Source organism: Mus caroli, unplaced genomic scaffold (assembly GCF_978045245.1).
Source record: "Mus caroli unplaced genomic scaffold, Mus_caroli_1 scaffold_4, whole genome shotgun sequence".
Classification (NCBI taxonomy): Eukaryota; Metazoa; Chordata; class Mammalia; order Rodentia; family Muridae; genus Mus; species Mus caroli.
The window spans coordinates 129,867,738-129,893,626 of NW_028227259.1; the positions used below are offsets into that span (position 1 = coordinate 129,867,738).

Below are 25,889 nucleotides of genomic sequence, written 5' to 3' on the forward strand. Positions count from 1 at the left end.
AAGCTGGACAGAGTCCCAGAGTCCATTAAACTGCCCACATGTCTGCCCCGTTGGCATGGCAGGGATGACATTTCCCCCTCTGAGCTTGTCTGGGGCTCTGTTCACATTAGGCTCAGGAGCCAGAGTTGAAAACAGGATTATGGGTAGAATTTCAGAACCTCCAAAGCATGGTGAGAGTGGGTGCGCATTGGAAACACTAAATATTTTTGGACTTTTCTATACTGGACCCAAATGTGGGGGAATCCACATTCAAATATTCCGGGCCACTTGTGGCTGGCTGTTGAACACATGACCCCAGTGCTTCCGTCTCAGCTGCCAGTCAACTTGGCTTTGAAGATCAGTTTTATCATAGTGACCTACAGTTGGCTCTGTGGCAGTCACAGCTTGGCAGGATATCACTTAAGGGGCAACCTGAGGTCCAGCGGGGAAGGAGGGTTTTCCAGCATCTTTTTCTGGGAACCCATTCTCCAGCTCAATGTGCATGAAGCTGGGCATGGCGGGTTTTGTCTCAGGGCCCTTGTGATTTACTCCATGTATAATTGATAACACCCAACTCCCTACAAGCTCTGAAACCTGGGCTGGGATGGTATGGTACTGGAGGCTGAAGGAGTGTACCTCACTGCCTACAAAGGCAGGTGCCAGTGCCCAAGGGTGCTGTGGAGTGACGTGTGATATTCTGTCAGGAAGGTGGGACCAGGTCAGGACACCAGGGTTGGCTAAGTACAGACCTCGGCCAAATCCAGGCCCATGCCTGTTTTAGCAAATAAAGGATTGTGGGAATACGAGCCCACTTAGGATGAATCACCCGCGGCTACTTGGGTGCTGTGATGAGGTTGTTGCTAGTAGGCGGGAATGCATCTCTGGCTTGAGTGTAATTTTAGCACCCTGTAATGAGTGGCAGTTGGAGATGAATCCTGAAAATGTGGTTGTTAAAAGGCTTTGGGGGAAACCTCATCTTCTGCATCGGAGCTTACTTCCCAAGGATGTCTTTATTGGTGTGACCCTACCCTCTTTGGCCAGTAGTTCCATGTCCTCTCTCATGATGGATAGGGATAGACTAGAACTGGGGGAGAAGGAGCTTGATAAACACAAATGGAAGAAGACAGGGACTGCAGGTCAGCGCATGGCTGGTCAGAGTGTGGTTCTTTCCATAGCCTTTCTCTCATGGCCACTGCATGGTGGGGCAGCATGCCTCCTGTGTGAGCACATGTCATGCAAGCCATATGGAGATTATTTCTCCACCTCATCTGTCTCAAGTGCCTCCTTTTTTAACATTTTGAGTCTCCTGAATCCCCTAGAGGAGCCAGTTTATATCCCATGCATCCTTCTCCGCTATGACTAGTCACATCTCTCCATGTGGCTGAGTTCCACTCTGGGATACTTCCTTGCTTTTGACTTTGCTTGCTATTTATTGGCTGAAAAGTGGAATGGCTGAATTTGCCATGTCTTGGTTCCCTTTGTGGGGACCAGGATGACTCCAGGTGGGGGGGCGAGGTGGGGTGGCTGAGTTTACTCAGTAGAGTTTCCTAAGGATTTGGTGAGGTGTTCTAGGGGAAGAGTCTACACTCATTCATATTAATAATACTGTTGTTTACATCATTGTCAGCATGCTAATTATCATCTACAGGGAGAACTGACACATGCGAGAATAAACAGAAGTTGCATTTCAGGTTAGGAGGTGGTACTTCTGGAGGTTTGGATGTGAAATTTCACAACAGGCTCAAAGTGTGTGACCATTTGGTTCCCAGCTGGTGATGCTGTTTCAGGAGGCTATGGAGCCTTTAAGAGGTGGTACCTAAAGGAAAAAAAAGGGGGGGGGTACTGGAGAGATGGCTCAGCGGTTAAGAGCACTGACTGCTCTTCTGGAAGGTAGCACCTAGCTGGAAGAAGTAGGTTTCTTGGAAAGGAGAGCCTTGAGGTTTCTATCACTGCCCTGCTTCCTGTCCCTCTGTGCTGAGATGTGAGTATTAAGGTTTGCTCTTTTGCCAGCACACAGTCTGTCCATGCTTGCCTACCTTCTCTGCCTTGATGGATTGTATCCCTTCAAGCCACAAGCTGAAATGAATCCCTCTCCTTTCAGCCCACCCTATTTCCAATTACTTTATTATAGTGATGAATGAAGAGACTGTTATCAAAGGCAAATGGAGTGTTGTGTGTGGGCTTTTTCTGGGGAGACTCAGCACACATGGTTCCTTACTCAAGGTGGGGGACCCACAATAGACAAAAGCCACAATTACACCAAAGTCTAATGTGGGGAACAGTTTCTATGCCGCTTACTAATATCCTTTCCCCCCTGAAACCTCTTGGATTGGATCTGCGTCATCCACATTGTCTTCAGCACCACTGTTTTCCATGCCCTACTAGGATGGCCCATTAGGCCCTGACTAAAACATTCAACCATGTTTCTAGTCCAAACTCCCAAAGTCTTACACATTTCTCCAACAAACAGCATGGTCAGGCCCAACACAGCAATACCCAACTCCTGATACAAACTTCTGCCTTACTGTTCTTTGCTGTGAAGACACGGAGGGAACTCTTATAAAAGAAAACGTTTAGTTGTGGACTTCCTCATAGTTTCAGAAAATTAGCCCGTTATCATTCTGGTGGAAAGCATGACAGCAGACAGGCAGTTGTGGTGCTGGAGATGTAGCCAAGAGCATTACATTCTGATCTGCAGGCAGGGGGGTGGGGGAAGGAGGGAGGGAGGGAGGGAGAAGGAGAGATAGAGAGAGAGAGGAGGAAGAGGAGGAGGGGGAGTAGGAGGGGGAGGAGGAGGAGGAGGAGGAGGAAGAAGAAGAAGAAGAAGAAGAAGAAGAGGAAGAAGAAGAAGAAGAAGAGGAAGAAGAAGAAGAAGAAGAAGAGGAGGAAGAAGAGAGGAGGAGGAGGGGGGAAGGAGAAGGGAAGAGAAGAGGAGACAGGGGCCCCACCATGAGCTTTTGAAACCTCAAAGCCTACTCCCCGATGACATACATTCTCCAACATCATACCCCCGCCCCACTAGTCCTTCCCAAACCGTTCCACTCACTGGGGACCAAGCATTCAAACATATGAGCCTAGGGGAACCATTCTCATTCAAACCATCAGAGGAACCAATAAATTTATTGGGGTTAATAACAGGGGTGTGGGTGAGAGGTTACTTATCAGAACAGGAATAATTCAAAATCAGCCATGTCACTGAAAAAAAAAAAACAACCCGGTGACAACTGGAGGAAGTTGCAACCCTGGAGCTCTCTGCAGGACTCGCAGCCAGCTGGATAGTTCTGAGAGTCTGCCCAGGCAGCTCAGCAGGCCAGAGTCTGTTCCTCTTGCAAGTGCTGACTGCTTCTAAATCTTGGGGAGGGCTCCTCCTGAATCTTTTTCTTCCAGCTTTCCCAGATGTGTGGCGTTTGCTTGCTTCTCAAGTCTCATGAGCCTCCTGGACCTTCCTGGAGTATGCAACGCATAGGGAGCCAGGCACAGCCATTGGATGGGTGGGAATTCAGTGTGCACCAAGATTCATCTGCTGTCAAGGAAAGTCGAGGAAGACTTGGGGGCGCAGTCTATATGGTTCTTAAAGGTGATTGACATTGGCTAGGAAGTCAGGAAGTCCTTCAAGGCTGAGGAGCAAGAAGGTGTTTAGGGAACATATCGGGAGCGTGTGTGTGTGTGTCTATGTATATATGTATATATCTGTGTGCATGTGTGTATCTGTGTATGTTTATGTGTATATATCTGTGTATATGTGTGTATCTGTGTGTGTATGTATATGTGTATATATCTGTGTGTATGTATGTATGTGTATATATTTGTGTATATGTGTGTACCTGTGTGTGTGTGTATATATATATATATATATATATATATATATATATATATATATATATGTATGTGTGTGTGTGTGTAAGTCCAGGGCTGCAGATGAGGTGGCACAGCTGTCATTTAAGCACAGGGAAGGTAAGGCAGGGTGATGAAGGAGGCAGCCATGTTGGGTTCATCTGTTATGTTATGATGTCAGAACTCTGGTCTAGCATCATCATTTATTTGTCTAGTTTATTGGATCACGACAAATTTATCAACCAGAAAGTTTTATGAGTTTTGTTAGGTTTTGTGTTCTTCTCCCTTCTGGAAGGTTATTACCTCATAAAATGGCCTGGGATAAGTCTCTTCTGTCCCTTTGCCTTTCAGCCTTTCTGTCATGTGAACATTTCTCTAGAGGACACAGCCACAAGGCACCATCTAAGAAATAGACCAGATACGGAGCCCACTAGTAACCTGATCTCACCTTCAAGAAGTAGAATGAAGCCGGGCATGGTGGCACACACCTTTAATTCCAGCACTTGGGAGGCAGAGGAGGCAAATTTCTGAGTTTGAGGCCCAGCCTGGTCTACAGAGTGAGTTCCAGGACAGCCAGGGCTATACAGAGAAACCCTGTCTCAAAAAAACAAAACAAGGCAAAGCAAAACAAAACAAAACAAAAAGTAGAATGGAATTTCTGCTCTTTATAAGGTGTCTAGCCTCAGGTATTTTGCTACAGCAGCACACATGGACCAAGACACCTGTAGTATGCTGAGGCTTGTATTATGTCATGTTAAAGCAGAATTATCAAAAGCTACTAAATATCAATTTATATAGCAGGATTGCTCTTGTCACCAAGAAGATTAACAGGTCCTTTCCCAATTCCAACCCTCCTGATAACTCTCTTTGGTTTGTGCCTGTTTGGATCACTGCTCAGTGACGTATTCAGAGGCTCACTGAGAGTTCTGTGATCATTTAGCCATGTCTGCCATAGGTGGAGTAGGAGTGGCAGTAATGTCTGCCGTGTTCTAGTGTTTCCATCTAGAACACTGGGACATTGTAGGTCAGTCTTCCCATTGCCTGCCTCCCAACTTCTTTGCTAACAGGATCCCAGCATAGTCTTTGCCTGGTTACATCCATATGCCCATTAGCTAAGCAGCGCTGACCCTTCCCCCACCCCCAGCCCAGGGTGATATATGGATTAACCCAATCCATCAATGGGTGTCATCTATTTGCTGATGATTATTATAGTGACTATCTTATGGTGTTCTGGCTAATAAACTCCCAGGGGAAGTCTGCTGAGGACTCGAGAGGAGGTACTGCTTCTTATTAACTTCTGGGTACCAGTTGTGGATGTTCTGACTTTCTGTCCCTGGCACAGTGGTGTGAAGCATGAAACTACTGTCCCTCAGGAGGAACTGTAGGTATTTTGGGATGGTGGAGCAGAAGTAGAGAACTTGGTGTCACCAGCTGTCGAGAATAGATTAGGGATGTCCCAGCCCCAGCCACCTTGACTTAGGGACTATATATATGCCCCACTTTAAATTGGCCATAGCCTGCAAAGGAGGGGTTCCATGGGGGCCTCTTTCATGGCCCCATATCTTGTCCCTCAACCTAGTTCTCACCATTCACACATAGGCACAGAGGAACAGAGGTCCCCTCCTGTTGCTCCAAGGACCAGGCTTCATATCCATCTCTCAGTACAGGGATGTGGGACAGTAGTTCCAGCTTTGTCTGAGACAGGGTAAGCAGCCAGTGGCATCTGCCACCCACGGGCCCTTGTGTTCAACCCTCCCAGAACCTTCTAAGAAGGTGTGTTATCTGGGGCTTTAATCTAGGTTTACTCAAGAGAACTGCTGCAGGGGTCTGTGATCCTGAATTGGTTTAGATACTGTGGTTGCCTGTTGGTCGTGTTTAAGTCTTGGCTTCATGTTAGGTAAATATACACCCTGGGGGGGGTGTCAGTGAGAGGACTGAGAAGAGACCACAGGTGGGGAAGCCAGTGTGGAGCTGGTGCAGTGGTCCAAAGAAGTGATTTTACTAAGGGCAGTGGCTGTGACAATTTACTCATTCATTTTCCATCTATTTATCCATCCACCTATCTGTCCATTCATCCATCCATCTGTCCATCCATCCATCTATCCATCCATTCACTCACTCCTATTTATCCATCCACTAATACATCTATTCACGTATTCATCCATTCACCCACCCGTCTATCTATCCATCAGTTGAATGATATACTCATCCCTACATTGGACCGTCTATATCTCCATTGATCCCCTCCTTCCTCCAAAGATGCAGTCATCATTTCATCTGTAGATCCATCCACCCCCATATCCTTCCATCTGTCCACTGACCTACCCCCACCCATCTATCCATCTGTTCATTCATCCACTGATCTATCATCCTCCATTTATCTCTCCATAAATCCACCAATTGATACAGCTCTCCTTCCATTGAACCATCATCCATCCCTCCATTGATTCATCTGATTTCCTTTATGAATCTGCCCATTGATCCATCCATCCACCTATTATCCATTGCCCATCCATCTATAGGCCAACCCATCTATTGATCTTTCCATCAGCCTACTCATGTATCCATCTGCCCATCCATCCATTGGTCCATCCATCAATATCCCTCAGTCAGTTGATTGATTCATCCATTCACTCGCTCACGTCCATGTAGCAAACACTTGTACAGCATATGCTGTGCACTGAATTGATTGCTTTCTGATAAATAGAGAGAAACAGGAGCAGGTGGGAATTTTGATTTGGATTCAGTAGGTCTTGGAGACCATTCTGTCTAATGTCTTCACAACTAGAAGATCAGCACAGTTGGTCCCAAGCTATAGAAGTCTCCCCCAGGGGTCACACACAGAGATGGTCACAGCCCTGGATGCTAACACCACCTTCTGTAGTAATTAGTGCTTTCTGCCTCCTTCATGGGTCAGAGATGCTAACAAATGTGCCCATTTCTCTTCTTGCCCTTTCTTTTAAACCTTCCTGAATGCAAACGCTTCCCCCTTCCCCTCCATACTGTTCCCCTTTTGGGTTTTCTGTCCAGCTACTGAGCTCTGAGTATGGAGATTTGTTCCTGTGGGTGGCTTGGAGTTCAAGACAGCAACCCACCATTCAACTCCAGCCCTTAAAACTAAAAAGCCCCAACTCTGCACATGTAGATAAAAAACACATTATCTTTCAAAAAGGTTGAAATGAAAAAAAAAAATGAACATACTCAGTGAGTTTCTAGGCAACTGGAACCCCGGGCTGAGCACAGGCTGCGAGGAGATAATCAGCCCCCCTTTCAGTCACGCTGGCTGAACGCTTCCAACACGGCCTGGGCACAAATGCCTCTTTCTTTCCAGTGGCGTTTGGGTGCTGGCAGTGCCAAGCACTGTCCCAGAGGATGGTGATGAATAAGGCAGGCAGGGTCCTGGCTCCTCAGCCTGACAGTTTACAGATTCAGATAGCCCTTCATTTCAGAAGTGAGGAATGTCCGGGAGACTTGGATGAGCAAGACAGAGACTGGGGACAGGCTGAACAGTGCTGGAGGGACGGGGAAGGAGTCCTCCTAAGGACTTAGCACTTGCTCTGAGAACTAGATGAAAAAGAAAGAGGCAGCCATAGCAACCTGTGGAGGAAGAACGTTCCAGACAGAGGGAACAGTACATGTCTTCAGGCAGAATTTAAGTAGGACAATTTAAGTAGTCAGCTGCAATGCAGAGGGAAGCTGGAGAGTGCTAGGGACTGAGAGGCCATAAGAAGAAGGCGGGATAGGTTGGCTGACATTGGCTCTCAGCTCAGGAGGCTTCTCAGGGGGCTTCTTTTTTTTTTTTTTTTATCAGTTTCCTCTTGCTGCTGTAACCAATGACCTCCAGTAGAGTGGCTTTCACAATACGAACTGACTTTGAGGCTCTGGAAGTCAGAAATGGTCCTTACACAATAAGATCCAGGTCTTGTGGCAGGGCTGAGTGCTTTCTGGGAGGTTTTTTTTTTTTGGTGGGGGTGGTGGGGGGAGTTGGGGGAGGCAGAGAGCCTCACCCAGGGTGTGCTTTCTGGCTCACACATTGTCAGCGTTCCCTTAGGTATAGACCCTTTTCACCTGAATGATAGGAGGTCAATTCCTTACCTCTGCAACCTGACTTAGTCACATCATCAATGATCCTTTCTGCATGTCCTGAGATGAAGGCATAGGCATCTTTGAAGGAGGAAAAAAAATTTATTCTTTTAACTTCAGTGGCTTTGGACCATCACTTCATTAGACTCACTTAACAACCTGCAGGAGACAAGGGTTGTAACACCCATGCTCTGAACTTGGGGCTTAGTTTTACTACAGCCCAGATATGCCATCACTGACTGCAGGGAATGAGGTTCTGGGCACCAAGTTTTACAGGCTCCCATGGCATATGCAAATCAGCCACACAGTGGTATGGGATGCATTCTGTTTACCATATAATGGTATGGGCTGCCCTCTGCCTACCAAGACAACAGCAGTTCACATTGTCCATTTTGACTCACCTTTCTGGAACCATGCCATCCTAAGTCTTATTAGCTATTCTGTATGTTTCTTTCCTTAAACCAAGCCTGCCTGAGACACTGCAGGAGACCACGCCCACTGCTGGCGGCTGGTGCCTAAAATGAGCTGCAGGCAGGTCTGTCTTCTAGGTTCTCCTACATTGAACAGAGCAGAGGGACTCTGCACGCGGTTGCGGTTGCACACAGTAACAGCCCCGGACACACCCACACTCTCTCACTTGATTGACCCAAGAATCTCAAAGCTGAAATGAGCAGTTTTTAGTCGTCAGGGACTGTGTGTGTTCGGTGAATGCCCTTTAAAAGTGGCTACAAACAGAAGGCACATGCTAATAAATTCTGCATTCCGCATGCACACGGCAGAGTGGGTGCCACCCATCCAGCACAGACACAGCAGAGCCTTGTCCCAGGGCATGGCACCAACGAGATTTGGATGGAAGTGTCCCCTCTTGCCATAGAGGCCCCACAAGTACACTGAGGTGTTACCCGCCCTGGCATACATTAAATACGCAACGATCCAAGAGGATTGCTTTGGGGAGGGTAACTGTTGCCTACTGGAAACAATGGCAAGAGCCCATCATGATGTTTGGTGGAGTCCCCTGTGCCTTCCTGAGAAAGTGTTTGCTGGTGTATGGTTCCTGAAGGCAAAAAGAGTTGGAAAAAAACCCCAAAAAACCAACCCCCCAAACCTAAGCCAGCTAAGCAAGCTCTGGAGACAAGCCAAGATGTCAGTCAGAGGCACAAAACGGCAGAATCCAGGCACTTCGATGGCAGAGACAGGACAAGACAAATCTTTAAAGGCTCTGTCAATACCATTAATATTTATGGCCTATCCCGTAGACACAGCCACCGAGCCGCACATCCTTCAAAGACTTCTCCTCTGGAATTGGTTGGCTTCTCTGGGTGATGGGTCTTGAATGATGAAAGCCAGAGCGATTATGTGCAGGATCACATCCTTGTCTCACGCTCCCTAAAAGGCAGCAAAAGAATCAGCAAACTGTGTTTTGAGACAACGATTTTCTTGAGAAACAACAACAACAAAAAAAGCCCTTGGCTGTTGACAGGTCGGCAGGGTTGTTGATTACAGCTTGAGCTGTGAATAGGTAAATTTTTTTTTTTTTCTGTGAAAACTCGGCTTCCCGGGCCTGATAGTCCCATTGAGAAATGGCACAGAGTTGGTTGATCACCAGCAGATGGCTTTGACAGACTCTGCACTGGTCGGGGAGGGGAGAACATGTTCCAGCCAGTGGGAGCACGTGGAGATGGGCGTTGGGGCTGGTGACATGGCTCAGCCAGTGCCATGTTCACTGTGCAAGCGTGAGGACCTGGGTTCAGATCTCCAATGGACATAGATGACTGGATGCAGCAGTGCACACCACTGTCATCCTAGGATGGAGGAGGTAGAGAGGGGTGGGGGGATCCCCGGAGCTCACTGACCAGAGAGCCTAGCAGAATCTGTGAGCCCCAGGTTTAGTGAGCTATCCTCTCTCAAAAAATGTACAGAGCAACACCATAGTGTTGTAAAGTATAGAAGACACTAGACGAAGTGTCTGGCCTTTATGTGCACACATGGGTACCAGCACACTATGCACACACGCGTGCACGCACGCACACATGCATGCATCCCTAGCCTCCTCGCTTCAAATCAGACCTTGCTTTTTCCTGAAGCCATGTGCCCTTCAGTAAGATTTGCCTCTTTATCCTGTCTGTGGAAAGGGTTATGGAAATCCCCTGGTACCTTAAGACATAGGTAGAAGGAGGCCATAGATGCTTAGTGTGCACCCCAGACATCTTTAGTCATGGCCCAAAGTCATATCGTTATTTAATTAAAAATATTATGCATGAAGGTGCTTTTTCTGCGTGTACATGTGTAGGCCACTTCTTGAGGAGACCAGAAGAGGGCATCAGAACCTCAGGAACTGGGGTTACAGGTCGTGAGCCACCGAGTGAGTGCTAGGAATAGAACTCAGGACCTATGAAAGAGCAGCCAGTGCTCTTAACCACCAAGCCATCTCTCTGGCCCCTTGCGCCTTGCCTTTTGCTTAGAGCAGTTAAGCAAGGTGGTTAAATTGGAAGTATTTGATAACAGGCAGTGTGGCTACTGACCAACTGGAAGACATGCAGCTTGTAGAGTTATTGAATCTTCCCTCAGCCCAGGGTATAAATGTCAGCCCCAAAAGGATCAATCAGCAAGAAGATGCTCCAAGGCATAACGTTTGCCTCACTCACCTAGGAGCCCAGCCAACCGCTTTCTAAATGGCTTTAATTCCACAAATGATCGGGCTGATACTTTTGTTTTTCTTTTAAAATCAATTAATTAATTAATTAAGTTTTTACACTCCATATTTTATTCCCCCCATCCCTGTCCACCCTCTGACTGTTCCACATCCCATACCTCCTCCTCAGCCCCCTGTCTCCACGTGGATGTCCTCACCCCCCACCCCACTTTTGTTCCCATTTGGCTTTTACTCTTTTTTTTCTTCCTAAGGACAGACTTACAAGTGACAGCCCCTGGAGTCCCCACCAGGTGGCGCTAGCAGATCAAGTTGTATCCACAGGTGTCTCCCTACTCGAGTCTCTCACTGGTCTCTCTAGTGACCTCTCTCTCAGGAGCCTTTCCAAGGATCCAGGTCCCCAACCAACAGCAGAGGAATGCTTTGTCCTTCTCCTCAGGGCTCAGCACAGTCCTGGCTACCAGCACCTGGCTGCTTAGATAACTGTTTCTTCCTTGGTCAATATCCCTGCCCCATGCAGTGGCCCAACACTCCAAGCCTTTGCTGTTCTTATTCCAAACACTGTGTGCTTATAGTAATAGTAAAAATGTAAACAAATCCAAACTGCAGCAAGTCCAGAGTGACCAACAGTCTAATTTGGATGGACACTACGGATGTAGTCCAGGCCCACACTGTGCAGACATGGCTACCTGACGAGCAGGTGCCATACTTGTTCAAGAGGTAAGTCCTCCATTTGTTTATATTTAAAACAAGATCAAAGAATTGAGTGTGAAATGTCTAACCACCCCGACTTCGCAAATGCAAAACAAACAAACAAACAAACAAAAAGTAAAATTATGATAAAAAGCATTAACCAGCACAAGTAATGTTGGGGTTAGGGGAAAGAAAATCCTTTGCAGTGATAAAGGGGGCGGGACTTAACCATAAAGTTTATGGTTAAAAACAGATCAACGACTGGGGCCGATATCTTAATTTCACTATTATCAACAGCGTCAGGGTGACTATGGCTGTCCCCACTCTGGCTGTCATTGTTCAGTCTGTGTGTGTGTGTGTCTGTGTGTATGTGAGTGGGCATGTGCACATGCGTGTACGTGAAGGCAGAGCACACTTCAACTGCCAATCTTTAGGTGTTCTCCTTTAAACCATGCATTTGCGGAGTGTATCTCGATTGCACCCACCATTGCTCTCCTCCCTCTGACTCTCCCTGGCACCCTGACACATCTCACCTGAACTGTATGCCCTCCTTATCTAAATACACCCCCCTGGGTCCATCCTTCCGGCTCCTTGGCAGTGTTTACCCTTAGCTTAGAAACTGAATGTCGAACATATTAGCCATTAGCTACCTGTGATGGTTTCAATTAAAATTAATATAAAACTTAGCTGGGTGATAGTCACTCACACCTTTAATGCCTTGAATCCCAGCACTTGGGAGGCAGAGGCAGGAGAATCTCTGTGAGTTTGAGGGCAGCCTGGTCTACAGAGTGAGTTCCAGGACAGCCAGGGTTGCACAGAGAAACCCTGTCTCAACAAACAAACAAACAACCCCCCCCCAAACCAAAAAAAAAAACCCTAAAGAAAGAAAGAAACAAATGAAAACAAACAAAAATGAATACAAAACGAAAAATACTCAGCTCTTTGTTTGCACTGGCCACATCTGAAAGCTTAGTGGACACATGGGACTGGTTTTGCCATCCTCAGTGCAGATCCAGAACATTCCACCAGTGGAGAGAGTTCAGCTAGACAGAATTCTGACCGAAGGGTGAATTACACCTTTAGTCTCATCGCACTTCATTCTGCTTAGATAATTTATTAGTTTCATAGATAACTAATAAAATATTGAAATGACTATTATATAATTTATGTATGTGTATTTACCCTGTCAGGTTTGATTACACTCACGCTCTTTTGTAGAACTCTGAGATTAATGCATTATTCAGTGCATTAGCTACTTCACTTCTCGCTGTAACAAAATACCTGACAGAAGCCATTTAAGTTAGGAAGGCTTTGTTTGGGCTCACGGTTTCAGGCCACGGTCCACCAGGGTAGGGAAGGCATGGGGGCAGGATGGTGAGGCACACGATCACATGGTCACACAGTATCAGTGGTCAGGAAGCAGAAAGAGATAACTGAGGAGCCCAGATCATTGTCCCCCTTTTAGTCCATCCAGGACCTCAGCCCATGGGACAATGCTGCTCACATTCAGAGTGCATCTTTCCATGTCAGTTAACCCAGTCTAGAAACTCCCATAGACACACCTAGAGGCTTGTTTCCATGGTGGTTCTAGATCAAGCCAAGTCAACAGTCAATCTCAGCCATCGCAGCCTGCTTCTGCATCATCCCCCCCATCCCTTACCTGTTCTGGCAGGGCCTGGCCTCTGGTCACCAACTCCCTTTCTCATTGAGACCTCTCTTCTTCCTCTTTCTTTTCCCTCTCATGTTAATGATATCTTGGGGGAGGAGAATCAGGTGTTCTGTCCAACCAGTGTTGAACCTTACATGCTTGATGGGTTGTGGGTCTTCAGGGCTTGTACCCAGCCCTTCCTTCCCAGGCTGTGACCTGGGGTCTGTGTGTATCAGTGGGATGGGGCCATTGGTGAGTGGAGTAGTCTTGATTTCTGGCATCATGGACAAGACCAAAGTTCTTTGCCCAGAGATGGAAGGAAAACAATTCTACTTTTCTAAGGTTTTTCTTTAACAGGACAGGGAGGGTTTCTCTTCCAGGGCTAAAGACTAAGCCTGAAACTCCGCCCGGCATCCTTGGGTGGAGTGATGTGTCTCTGCGTCTCAGAATAGGGCCTAAGAAGCTTCTGGATCTTTCTCTGAGACAGAAAAGGAGCCAGAACATTTAGAAAAGGCTGAGAAAGGCGCTCCCACCCCTGTGGATTCTGTTCATTCCGAACGGGCTTGTCTATCTTTTCCATTTCATTCAGAGCCACTGTGACTCGGGGAAACATTGCTTTAGCTAGTGACAGTTACAAGGTCCCATCCTTCCTGCAAGGGAAGCTGTGTGTGGAGAATGGACCACAGGTAGGGTTCTCAACCCCATGCCCCCATTAGACAGCAACTGTCCAGGCACAAGAAGCCCACAGGGGCAGACAATACAGTCTACTTCTCTGGCTGAGGATTGTGTTTTTATCCTGAGATTTTACATCCATACCAGTCTTTCTTGCAAGTGTCTTTGGGGACCTCTTTTGGGGTTCTCACTCAGAGCAGCATGGTCAAACCAGGGTGGCTTCCCAGGGAGGGCTTGTGTGTGCAAATGAAAGGGAGGGGCTGTTTCTGTACACTAAATGCCAGTGTAACCTGATGCTACTGTGCCTCTTCATCCTGCTGAGGATGAAGGATGCAGATGCCCAGATCCATCTCCTGTATGGCGTTGCTGAGTCGGCAAGATGGCAACAGACATAGCAACCATGTGGGTACCAGTCAGAGCAAAGCGAGAAATGATGATATGAGGAGACACTCACCCTTACCATTCAATTTCTCTGGGATGCAGGCTGTTGTGGATGAGTGAAGACTTCACATCAGAGGAGAGAGGGTGTGGGAGCAGGGGACTGTCCACCTCCCTCCCTGTCTGAAGTGGGTGCTGATACTCCCGAGTTCCACCCACTTCACTCTGGGTTATCAGAACCTCCAGATTTCAATTGCAAGATGGACTTGCTACATTTTTAATTGTCTCAAGTTTAAAAAAAGATAATTTTCTCAGGTTCCAGTTGGCTGATCCTCCTCTAACACAGCTTATATAGTAAGATGCCAGTCTTTACTCTCAGACGGCTCAAGTTTAAGTTCAGCACACTTGCTCTGTGATGTGGACATCCATTGAGTGATGCGTCTCTTCCTCAGTGTGTGGAAGGAGCAGTAGTCTCTGCTTCTCACTGTGGAACAAGGATTAAGTTAATATATGTGAGTGCTGGAAACATCACTCAGAAAACAGATAATGATCATCTCTCTATATCTATCTATCTATCTATCTATCTATCTATCTATCTATCTATCTATCTATCTATCTATCATCTTATCCATTTATCTATCTATATACCTATATATGTCTATCATCAAGCTATCATGTATTTCTCTCTCTCTCTCTACCCATTGTCTTATCCATTTATCTATCTATATACCTATATATGTCTATCATCAAACTATCGTATATATCTATACTCTAACTATATCTATCTATCTATCTATCTATCTATCTATCTATCTATCTATCTATCTATCTATCATCTTATATTTACCTCTCTACATACTTATATCTATTATCAATCTATCACTTATGTATGTATATATGTATGTATGTATGTATGTATGTATCATCTAACTGTCACCTAGCTCTCTATAGATACATACATATGAGAGCTTATATCACTACCTATCACATCATTTGCACTTAGTAACTGTCAGTTTTTCTCCCTGTAGTTGCTACCAAATGATCATTTGAGAATAACGCTTCCCATGGGTAAAACCCTCTATCTAGCATGAAAGGCAAAAGCAGTGTGGCCCCCACATGTGGCCTCCTGAGATGTCCACAGTCTGATTCCTGGATCCCATGGCCAGCATTTTTCTTTGTGGAAAATGTTGAATCTCTTGGTGAGTTAGGGTTTGTGCAGTTATCCTGAGAGATCAGTAGGAACACAAGTACCCTTTTAATATCTAATGTAAAAATATAATTACTAAGGGAGATGCATGTGTGGGTGTGTATGCTTAAAAAAGTGATCAAGCATTGAGCAGGTTCCTGTAAGGGGGTTGTAGCAGAAAATATTGCAGAAAGTACATCAATCCAAAACTCCAATACTTCTCCAAACTACAGGTAGCAAAAAGGTAAATTAAGGTCGCCCTCTGTCTTTCTTCATGTTGCCTTTGAGGGCCTTAGAGGTCTTGTTGTTGGTCTGTGAGCTTCCATTCCTTGGGTTGTGGGATCCTGTTGTAAAGAGAAAGGAGGGACAGTGACAGGAAGGCTGGTTGCACACATCTCTGGCTGTTTCCATGCAATGAGACAGAGAGGCAAGGAGAGGTGGGAAGCTCTGCTTGCTTCTTCCTGAATGGAGAAGTTTCTGGGCCGCTTGTCCTGGCCACATCTAAGAGGTTGAGTGCCAGAGAGACAGCAGAGGGCAGTGTTCAAGGACAGTGGTCGGGAACAGTTGGATCATGGATTTGATCAACTTGGGTTCAAACCCCTGCTTTCCTAAGTCTTAGCTGTGTGCTGTGGGAAGGTCTCTGTCTCTGAGCCCCAGTGTCCCTACCCACTTTAGAGATCTTCTGCATAGGTGGCACATTAGTACAGTTCAATTTTAGCTGCTAGCAGCCATGTCTCAATACAGAAAGTTCACAGACTGTCTTCAATGTTAGTGAAGGCATGAAAATCCCCTGATTTTTTTTTTGGGGGGGGGTGGGGGGAGGGAAGGGCAGTCATCCTCCAAGGGAAACTGAGGTATGATAAAGGTGACATTTCTCAGCTCATTTATATTGTTCTTGCTTTGGTTTAGAAAATATGTATTCATTGTTTATAGCCAGGCATGGGCTGAGCTGACTTAAGAACTCTTATCCCTGAGTGACAGGTTTCCTGTGTTGGAGAATAACCATGGGTGTATGTGTGTGTCACCTGTGGACATGACCTTGGCTGCTGCCAGGTGCTCACTGCTGTGCTCAGTGCTCCTGCTGCCAAATGCCACCACCTCAGGGAGGTCACACAGCCCTTTGTTAGAAGTAGACCAGTGAGTACTTCTTAAGGAGTTAGCCATGGGGCAGTCATGTGGACAGGGGTCATGTGTGTCTCCCTAGGCCTTCCTTCTTATTCCACTGCCGGCTGATTAGGCCTTGGTCCCTGGCTGAGTCTGTGACTCTGTCTGAGCTCCAGTCAAAGGGCATCTCAGCACCAAGAACCAGCCTCTTATGGAGTGAAACCTCTGTTAATTAATGGCAGCAGTTGTATTGGTTTTGGAAACTGACTGGTTCTAGGCAGGGTTTTTTTTGGTAATCTTGGGTTGAAGAGGTTCTAAGAGGTTCTCTGTGTCTGCAGGCAGAACTTTCCTCCATGTCAAATTCTGTCAGGAGAAGGTATATTCAGTTGCTGGGAATAAAAGTCTCTTAGTCACCCTGGTGCTCCTCCATTCCCATTCATCATCATATCCAGGCTGTCACCAGCCCAGGTGGTTTCCAACCTTCCCAACACACCCCTATTGGAACCACTGCAACGTCCACACACAGACACCATCTGTTACCCAGATGACTGTCATGGCCTCCTGCTGGCCTCCCCACTCTCTTCTGATCCTCTTCTGGTCCACTCTCCACATTCCAGTCAGGCTCTCTGTTTAATTCATTAAACAAGTGACAAAGCACCCTTGATGGACAGTCTCCTTGGGCTTCCTGTTGAATTTGGTGTGACACCTGAGTTACCTGTGAACTCTGCATAGCTCTGCATACTTTTCTTCTGTGCAATGCCCCCTTCACTTCTCATTCCCACTCAACTCTATCCCAGCCTGGGTTAGTCAGACTTCTCATCACCAAGACAGAATTAACTTCCTGTGAAAGAATTCATCTTGGCTCATGGTTGCAGAGGGTAGGGTCCATTGTGCATTATGCTGGGCTCTTCTGATTTGGTCCCCATGGCGGCTGGAGAATATGGTAGAGGTTACATACTTACCTCATGGCAGATGGGAAGCAGAGAAGGATGGGCGGGGACAGGGTCATAGAGCCTTCAAAACATGTCTATTGGTAATTAGTAGATCCTGAGGAGGGGTGTCTTTTCTGCTGGCATTGTCACTGATAAACTTATCACAATCATGCTCTAGTGAATAAACTCCTAGCTACCTTTACATAATTCTAACTAGTGTACTACACACACACACACCAAACATACACAGAGATGGGCATGCACATATATACTACACATTCACACACACACACACACACACACACACACACACACACACACATACACACGCATGCACGCATGCACACACATACATACATGCATATACACACATGCACACACACACACACACACACACGCACACACACACACACACACACCACAGATGTGAAAACATGAGAGCGAACTTGTTAGAAAGGTATTTGCAGGAGAAAGAGGGATGAGAGAGGGTAACGAGGGTGACAACATCCAAAGCTCACTTTATACAGGAATAAAATTGTCAAAGTCTAAACATAAGTAAGTAAGTAAGTAAATAAATAAATAAATAAATAAAACCCCAGCAACACCCAAAGCAGCCATGGCCCCAGTGAACTGCTTCCTCCAGTGGGACTCTCTCTTCTAAAGTTTCCAGAACCTCACAAAATACTGCTGAGGACCAAGCCTTTAGCATGTGAGTCTGTGGGGACATTTCAGAATTCAGCCACAGGCACCCTGGCCTCTCCATTTCCTGGGAATGACCAATCCTACCCTCACCTCAAAGCCATGGCACAGACCTGCTATGCCCCACACTATGGCTCCCTGTGCTTATACAGGTCACAGGGCTAGTGATTTCCCCTCCTTGGAACAACAGCTGCCTTCTGTGATGGCCAGCTTTGCTCTGTCCTTCACAGAAATAGCACTCTCCAAAGCCAGTTGGTCACACTGGAGCTTGGCAAGGACCAACTTACTCTCCATAAGAGTGTGAGTGTAGAGGGAGTGTCCAGGGTGTAAGTGTGGAGGGAGTGGCTTGTTTATCCTTGTTCCTTTGATGAGCAGCTGGATGTAAGCCTTTGCTTCCCCCTGAGTAGACACTCCACCATCATGCTTTCAGTAAGTCTGTCATCAGTGGGGTTGTCTCTCTGCTCCACCCTCTTTTGTTCCTGATCTGTCTATTACTTTATCAGTCTCGTGTCCTTAATTACCTTTCCATTGCTGTGAAGAGACCAAAGGTAACTTATAAAAGAAAGTGCTTAATTTGAGGGCTTGTGTTTCCTAGGGTGAGTCCATGACCCTCACAGCAGGAAGCAGGCAGCAGGCAGGCAGAAAGACGGTGCTGGAGCAGTAGCAGAGAGCTTATATCATGATCCGTAAGCTAACTAGGAATGGGAGGGACTTCAAAGCCCACCCCCAGAGACACACCTCCACCAACAAGGCCACACCCCCTAATCCTTCCCAAACAGTTCCACCAACCAGGGACCTGACATTCTAATAAATCCATGAACCCACGAGGGCCATTCTCATCCAAACCATACTCACCAATCTCCAAACTTTGGCTTTTTGTAGATTATTCTCTATTTTCCCCCCATGTTTTATTGATGTCTGCTCTGACATTCGTGGCTTTGTTTTCTTGCTTCGGGTTTAAGAGGCCTGACATCTTTCTGTAAAATTTTAGATTGGATACTGAGGTCATTGTGTTATACCCAACTTTGTTCTCTGCCACAGGTTAGATTTTGCCACTTGATTTAAAAAAAAAAAAGATTTAGTTTTATTTGTGTGTGTGTGTGTACACATGATTACAATGCCTCCAGCAGCCACAAGTGGGCGTCAGATCTCCCTGGAACTTAAGTTGAAGCTATCAGTTGTGTGCTGGAAACTGAACTCAGGTCCTCTGCAAGAGCAGCCGGTGATTGTAACAGCTGAGCCATCTCCCCAGCCCCTCCTCCCAATTCTTGTGTTTTATTTTCATTCCAGTTTAGTTTACAGAACTTGGCTTTTACTTTTGCATTTTAAATTCTTGGTTAGAAAAAAAATATGTGCAGTCATGAATTAGAAACAGCGTTTCCATCACCACCATCAGAATTCCCTTCAAAGCAGACATAGGCTGTGCTGGGGCATTTGCTATGTGAGCCTAAGGAAGTTGGACTCCCTAAAGTCCAGGTAAACACTAAGTGAGAAAGGTGACCCACCTATGATTTCAGCCTTGGAAGGTAGAGACAAGGGGCTTCCCAGAGTAAATTGGCTGACAAGACTAGTGATACCAATGAGCTGTAGGGCAGTGCTGCCCCAGTGAATAAGGTAGAGGAGCCAGGATGATTCCTGACATCAACCTCTGACCTCTCTGTTCATGATTACATATGTGCCTGTGAGCTCACATGCATCTGTTTGGGCCACATACATACAGATATGTATGCACACATGCACATGCCACGCTCACATATAAAAATACAACAACAACAACAACAAAAAAGACAGCTAAAAAGAAAAACTCATAAAATGTAAGAAGCAGTTGATCCCAAGAAACTTTCTAAGGAAAAAAAAACAAAAACAACAACAACAAAAAAAACCATTTGCTCAAACGGACGTTGTTGTTATTGAATGATTCTTTTAATTTTTTAATTTTTTTTTCATTTTGGAGACAATCTGTTTGTCCCAACACCAAGCAACATATCAGACCAGCTGCCAGACATTTATAGGGCTAATTCCTGGTGCTCCTGGGGCCGGTGGTTCTCAGAGGGAGTTGGTCCTCCTGGTTGTGTTAATGGCACTAAGTTAGAAGGCTCTGGAGCCCAGCTTCTCTTCCAGCCCCTGTTGTGGGCCCGGTGAGATGTTAGTAATTCAGAGCTTCATAAGTGGGAGGCGGTTGTGCTTGTTCACGATCTATTCTGGAGGAAGGAGGAAGACAGGCAAGACCCCTGCATTCACACCATCTCCAGTCGCCTCCGCTATAGAAGAGGGGTTCTCAATCTGTGGGTCGCGACCCCCGCGGCCTCGTTGGGGGGGGGGGGGAGAGACCCTTTCACAGGGATTGCTTAAGACCATTGGAAAAATATGATTCTTTACAGCAGAATAGTTTCAGTTATGAAGTAGCAATTAATCTTGGGGATGGAGGTCACCACAACATGAGGGACTATATGAAAGCGTCACAGCATGTTAGAAAGGTTGGGAACCACCGAGCTAGAGGAACACAGGACAACGCTTCTATGGCCTTTCAGAAACAGCCCCTCTCTGCTTACCTTGATCTTGAAGCACTCTGCCTGGGATGGCGACTTGATTTTCTTGTCATTCCTAATTGGCTATGTGACACCCAGGCACAGGATTGAACTTCGCTGCTTAATTTTTCTCCCTTGAAAGTTTCACACATTGCTCTGAAAGGAGGTGTCAACCACTTAGCAAACCCTCCCGAGTTTCTGACTAATGGAAGAGAGAAACCCTAGCTTGCACCATGATGGGAAACCCTGTTTACAAATTCTGGGTCCTTCTAGAATGTTTAAGGTGCGCTGTGATAACTGTTAGATCACTGTTAGCTCTAGATGCCCCAGACCACACACTGCCTTACCCTTAAAGCCTACACCAGTGTGCAGTACCGGACTTCCTCACTAGGGGCGCCTATGGACCACACCGAGATTGTTACTTCCCAGAAAGTTCTACAATCCAGCTAATGGGTCACTTCTTGTGCTTACTAGCCGTGGACCAGCTCTAGCTAGCTTCACCCAGCACACAGATCTACACCATGCAATAGGCTGCAGATACAACCTCATGAGGTCTGCACCTCAGCTTGGGCAGGAGGATGCCCTTCACATTTCCACACCTCCCTCAACTCTGCAGGTGGGAGCTGATTTTTCTATTGGTCATTCTAGAACATTCTTTCATGTTCCTTTAATTATTTTTAATCCCATTTAGCAGTCACCCATCTGAACATTCTTTCATGTTCCTTTAATTATTATTTTTAAATCCCCATTTAGCAGTCACCCATCTTTTTGCTAGTAATTCTTCTTTCAATACACTTGAGAAAAACTATTTTTAGATAGGGTGTCATGTTATCTAGGGTGGTCTTAAATTCTCTGTGTTGCCAAGAATGAGCCTGAGCTCACGTTCTTCCTGCCTCTGCCTCCTGAGTTCAGATAGGCATGCACCATTATTTCTGGTCTATTAGATTACTCTTAAAAATGCATTTGTTTATTTTAATGTGTTCTGGTGTTTTTGCCTAAATGTATGTCTGTGCACCACATACATGTAGTGTCCACAGAGGCCAGAAGAGGGCGCCAGATCCCCCTGGAACTGGAGTTACAGGTGGTTGTCAGCTGCCCAGTGGGTGCTGGGAATTGAACCTGGACCTTCTGCAAGAGTGGCCACTGATCTTACTCTCTAAGCCATCTCTCCAATTCCTAAACTACCTTTTAAATATAAATTTTTAGTTAGCATACAGAGAAAATGGGTCCCTCTCTCTCTGTCTCTGTCTCTCTCTGTCTCTGTCTCTCTCTGTCTCTCTGTCTCTGTCTCTCTCTGTCTCTCTCTGTCTCTCTGTCTCTCTCTCTCTGTCTCTCTGTCTCTCTCTCTCTCTGTATTGGTTTTATTCGCTCCCCCATTATCCTCTCTCTCCTCCCTCTCCTCATGAATGGGCCTCCCTCCTGCTTCCATGCGCATGCGTATCCCCAACCATTGCTCCTCCTTGTCCGCTCCCCACCGCTTCCCACTGTCTCTTTTCTTCATCAGCATCCTCCAAGGTAGCCAATCTTATCTTTAAAACTTGCTATGAAGTTGCAGGTGCGCCTGTCTCCTGACCAAATGGGGCCATTACCACACGTGGCTTGTGTTAGCGTTTTGCAGCAGTATGGTTTCCCCACAACCAATTCATTCCCGGGGGACTTAGTGAATGGAACAGTGTTCTCGCAGCTAGCTGTGGTATTGAAGGCAATAAATCACCTTTCCTTGGAGCTCTTGGTAACTGCCTATGGTAGCCTCCTTCTTTAGGGCTGAGTATATCTGGGTTGGGGGAGAGGTAGTTGAAGTGTGTGTGTATGTGTGTGTGTTTTCTTGGGGATCACCATGATGGAATTCACCAGCAAGTGGTCTCTCTGTACATTCTCCCCACAAGATGAGCAAAGCAGGTCCTTCAGCCTCATTCTCACTTGCTCCAGTGGCTCCAAGAAGCCTCTTGCAGGCACATCAGGTGTTTGTGGGACAGACATCAATACAAATCTCCCCTTCCCTCCTACGAGACCCTCAGGCTCCTCCTGCACACAGTAATGTCTCTCCCACCCCCCCTTCTTTTCTGTTTCTTTTATACAGGTGATGAGGAAACAGAGCCAGGCAGATAATTTAATTTTTTTTCAAAACATCTTCTTGTTCTAGAAGGGCTGTTATACATAGCCTCTCAAAAAATAGAAAATAAAAATAATCTTTCCTCCTACCACCAAGAGACAAGTTTTGACACGTCTATTTCTGAGCCTTTCTATGCATCTGGCTTGTTTTGAGCAAGATGAGGGTTGTAGATTGCCTTTTAACCTATTCCTCTCTCTCTTCTCTCTCTGTTTCCTAGAGATTGAAGTTGGGGCCTCACTAATGCTGGCTGAGTATCCACCATTCCACCATTGTGCTGTTCCTTTAGGGTTTTTTGTTTGTTTGTTTGTTTTTTTTTTCTTTTTTAGTTTTTATTTTGAAACAAGACTCACTCAGTTGTGCTGCTAGCTTTGAGTTTACTAGGTAGCCCAGGAAGCTTTTAACCTTGGAGTTTATATATCTGATAATCTGATATATATCTCATATAATGATGCCTTAATAACATTATAGATACATATGTGTAATACACATGTGCTATATATGTACATATGTATGTATGTGTGTATGTATATTTATGTACAGTGTTATTAGATGTTAGCACTGCTGGCTTAGAACTTAGAAAATGTAGAGCAGATCTGTATCCCACAGAATTGCAGATGGCCAAGGGAGCCAGGGTACATTCTCCTGGTTCTGGAAGTTCACTGGTCACCATGAACAAATAGACTTTTTCTCTGTGGAAATGGACAGAGGGCAGCCTGGGCTCTGACAGTGGGTGAGGGGAAGGGTTGGTCTTTCTGTAGCCTTGCTCCAATCTTCCCATTCCCTGGTTGTTGGGGATTGGTTCTAATGCTTTGAATTAGTCTGGCCCCACAAATTGGGAATCTTTTTGTCCAGACGCTGAAAGTCCTTGTCTCCAATTAGTTTTTGAGTGATCGATAAAAAGCCAATGGCCAATGACTGGGCAGGTAGACTGAGGTGGGACTTTGAGATTTTGCATGGGCTAGGAACTGACAGGGGAAGAAGAAAAAACAAACCTAAAGGCCCGCTGACCTGTGAGAATCAGGGAAAGTGGCCACACCAGCTACTTCCCCAATTGTGCTTGGGGTAGCAGAGATGAAATATAGAAGTACCAGAAGGGATGTTTGCTAGCAGCAGGAAGGATAAGAACTGCCCAGCCTTTGAGCTAGTCAAGGCATATGAAAATTAACTGGTGTTGTGTGCGTGTGCGTGCGTGGCTTTCAATTGGGAATCCAAAAGGCTCTGGTGGGTGGCTGGGAGCGCCACCCGCTGGGAGCACAAGGTGGTTTAGCCAAACTACCGCTATACCTGGTGATGGTGAAGCTGGAATTCAGACCCAGTTGTGCCCTCTGCCCCTAGTGGGCTTGTGTGTTGCAGTCTGTTGGTGGAAAACCAAAGCCAGCCATTAAAGGACATCTCAGCTGTCCACCCCTGCCACCTGGTATGCCCTGCTCTTCACTAAAGCCCCGCCCACATTCAGCTCACTTCCTCCTGATGCCACTGTCTCATTTCGCTGTAGGGTTGGTGGCCTTGATGTTTGGGTAATGGTTCGACCTTGGAGTAGACACATCCTTCTTCCTCAGCCGCCTTGTCAGTTACTTTGATTGGCATTTCACATTTGGCGTCAGAATTTGAGTGTACAGAGGTGTCATAGATGGCAGGGCCACTGTCCTGGCTAGTTCTTATGCCAACTTGACACAAGGCAGTGTCATCTGAGAGGAGGGACCTTCAGATGAGAAAATGCTGGAGGCAAATATATAGGGTATTTTCTTAACTGGTCATTGATGGCGGAGGGACCAGGGCATTGTGGGTAGTGTCAGACCTGGGCTAGCGGTCATGGGTTCTAGAAGGAAGCAGGCTGAACAAACCATTGGGATCAAGACAATAAGCAGCACCCTCCCAAGGCCTCTATATCAGCTCCTGCCTCCAGGTTCCTGTTCGGTTTGAGTTCCTGTCTCTGCATCCTTCAGTAGACTGTGATTCAGTATATATAAGCCAAAACCCTTCTTCATAAAGTTTACTTTGGTAAGAGTGTTTTATCACAGCAATAGTAACCCTAAGTCAGGCAGTGATCGGCAGGTCCTCATGTGAGAATCTGGGGGAGGGGAGTGTGTATTCAGATTCAGCCGGGTCACAGCAGGGTCAGGCTGTGTTCCTGTTGAGTTGGTTTTCAGCCTACTGGGGCTTGAACACGCTCAGGGGTGCGTGTAAGGCTGAGTAGGTTGTACTGTGGGCAATGCCAATCACACTCTTTGACATTGATTTGGGGATTTACTAGGCCAGCTGTATTGTAGACAGAAGGACCTTGCTCTCTTAAAAAAAAAACAAAAACATTACAGTCAATTTTTCAGGACCAGAAGAGGAGCCATCTTAAAATTTGCGCAGGGCTCCTCGCCGGCCAGTGGCAGCATCCACACACTGAATGCTCTTTAGGGAACTCGCTGTTTTCCCTCAACTGTGGAGTAGCCATTCAACCACACTTCATAAATGTTGGACAAACATCTTGTAGGCATCAATTCAGGCCTGGCCCACAGGGATTCCACCATAAGAGAGAGCTCTGTGCATGTTTGATATAGGTGCACTTTTAATTATTATTTATTGAGTTTTGTTTCCAGTCCTATTTTGAGATGGGATCTCACCACATTTCCAAGGCTGGTGTTGATCTTACTCTGTAATCCAGGCAGTGCTCAAATTTGTGATCCTCCTGCTTCAGCTCCCCAAGTGGCTGAGATGACAGGCTTGCCTTTTTTTTTTTTTTCTTATTGTGTAGTCCTGGCCAGCTTGGAACTTGCTGTATAGACCAGACTGGTTTGGAACTTACAGAAATCTACCTGACTCCACCTTCCAAAAGAGGCATGTGATGCCATGCTTGGCTTGGCAATTAATTTTTTTTTTTTATCCATGACTGGCTGGATCCAGATCTGTGGACACAGAAACCATAGAAACATTGGGCCAATTGTGTCCACCATTCAGGTGTCCTAGTCCTTACCTGGGTGCCTATACCCATTAAAAAGCATTAAGCTGATGCCATCTGTAAAAGGGGAACATCTTTATATGCAAATTATACACAGAAAGGGTGATGGCAAAATAGTGGATATGACATTTTGGTTGGAGGCAAAAGGCTGACCAAGTGGTTCTAGCTAAGGCTGCTTAAGTTTTTCTCACTTGCGACCCCTTTGGCCCAAGAAACTTTTATGTGACCCCAGTTATTTGGCTCTGTAAGAGAGGTCTGCAAATCAAATGTTAACTGAAAAGAAGAAATATCCATCAAAGAAATTTATCTTACAACAGTTCTTTGGCATGTATGTATCATCACAATTTATTAAAGATAAAGGTAAATTTGGGATGTGATTGTTTATTTTCAAATAAACAATTAGGTTTTGGAGAGATGGCTCATGGGTAAAGTGTCCAATG

At 46.1% G+C, this 25,889-nt stretch overlaps 1 protein-coding gene across 1 annotated transcript in view; it reads left to right on the top strand.

The window, feature by feature from the left end:
* Tmem132b (transmembrane protein 132B) overlaps window positions 1-25,889 on the top strand; it is a 268,775-nt gene that overhangs the window by 165,780 nt on the left and 77,106 nt on the right. The window lies entirely within an intron of this gene.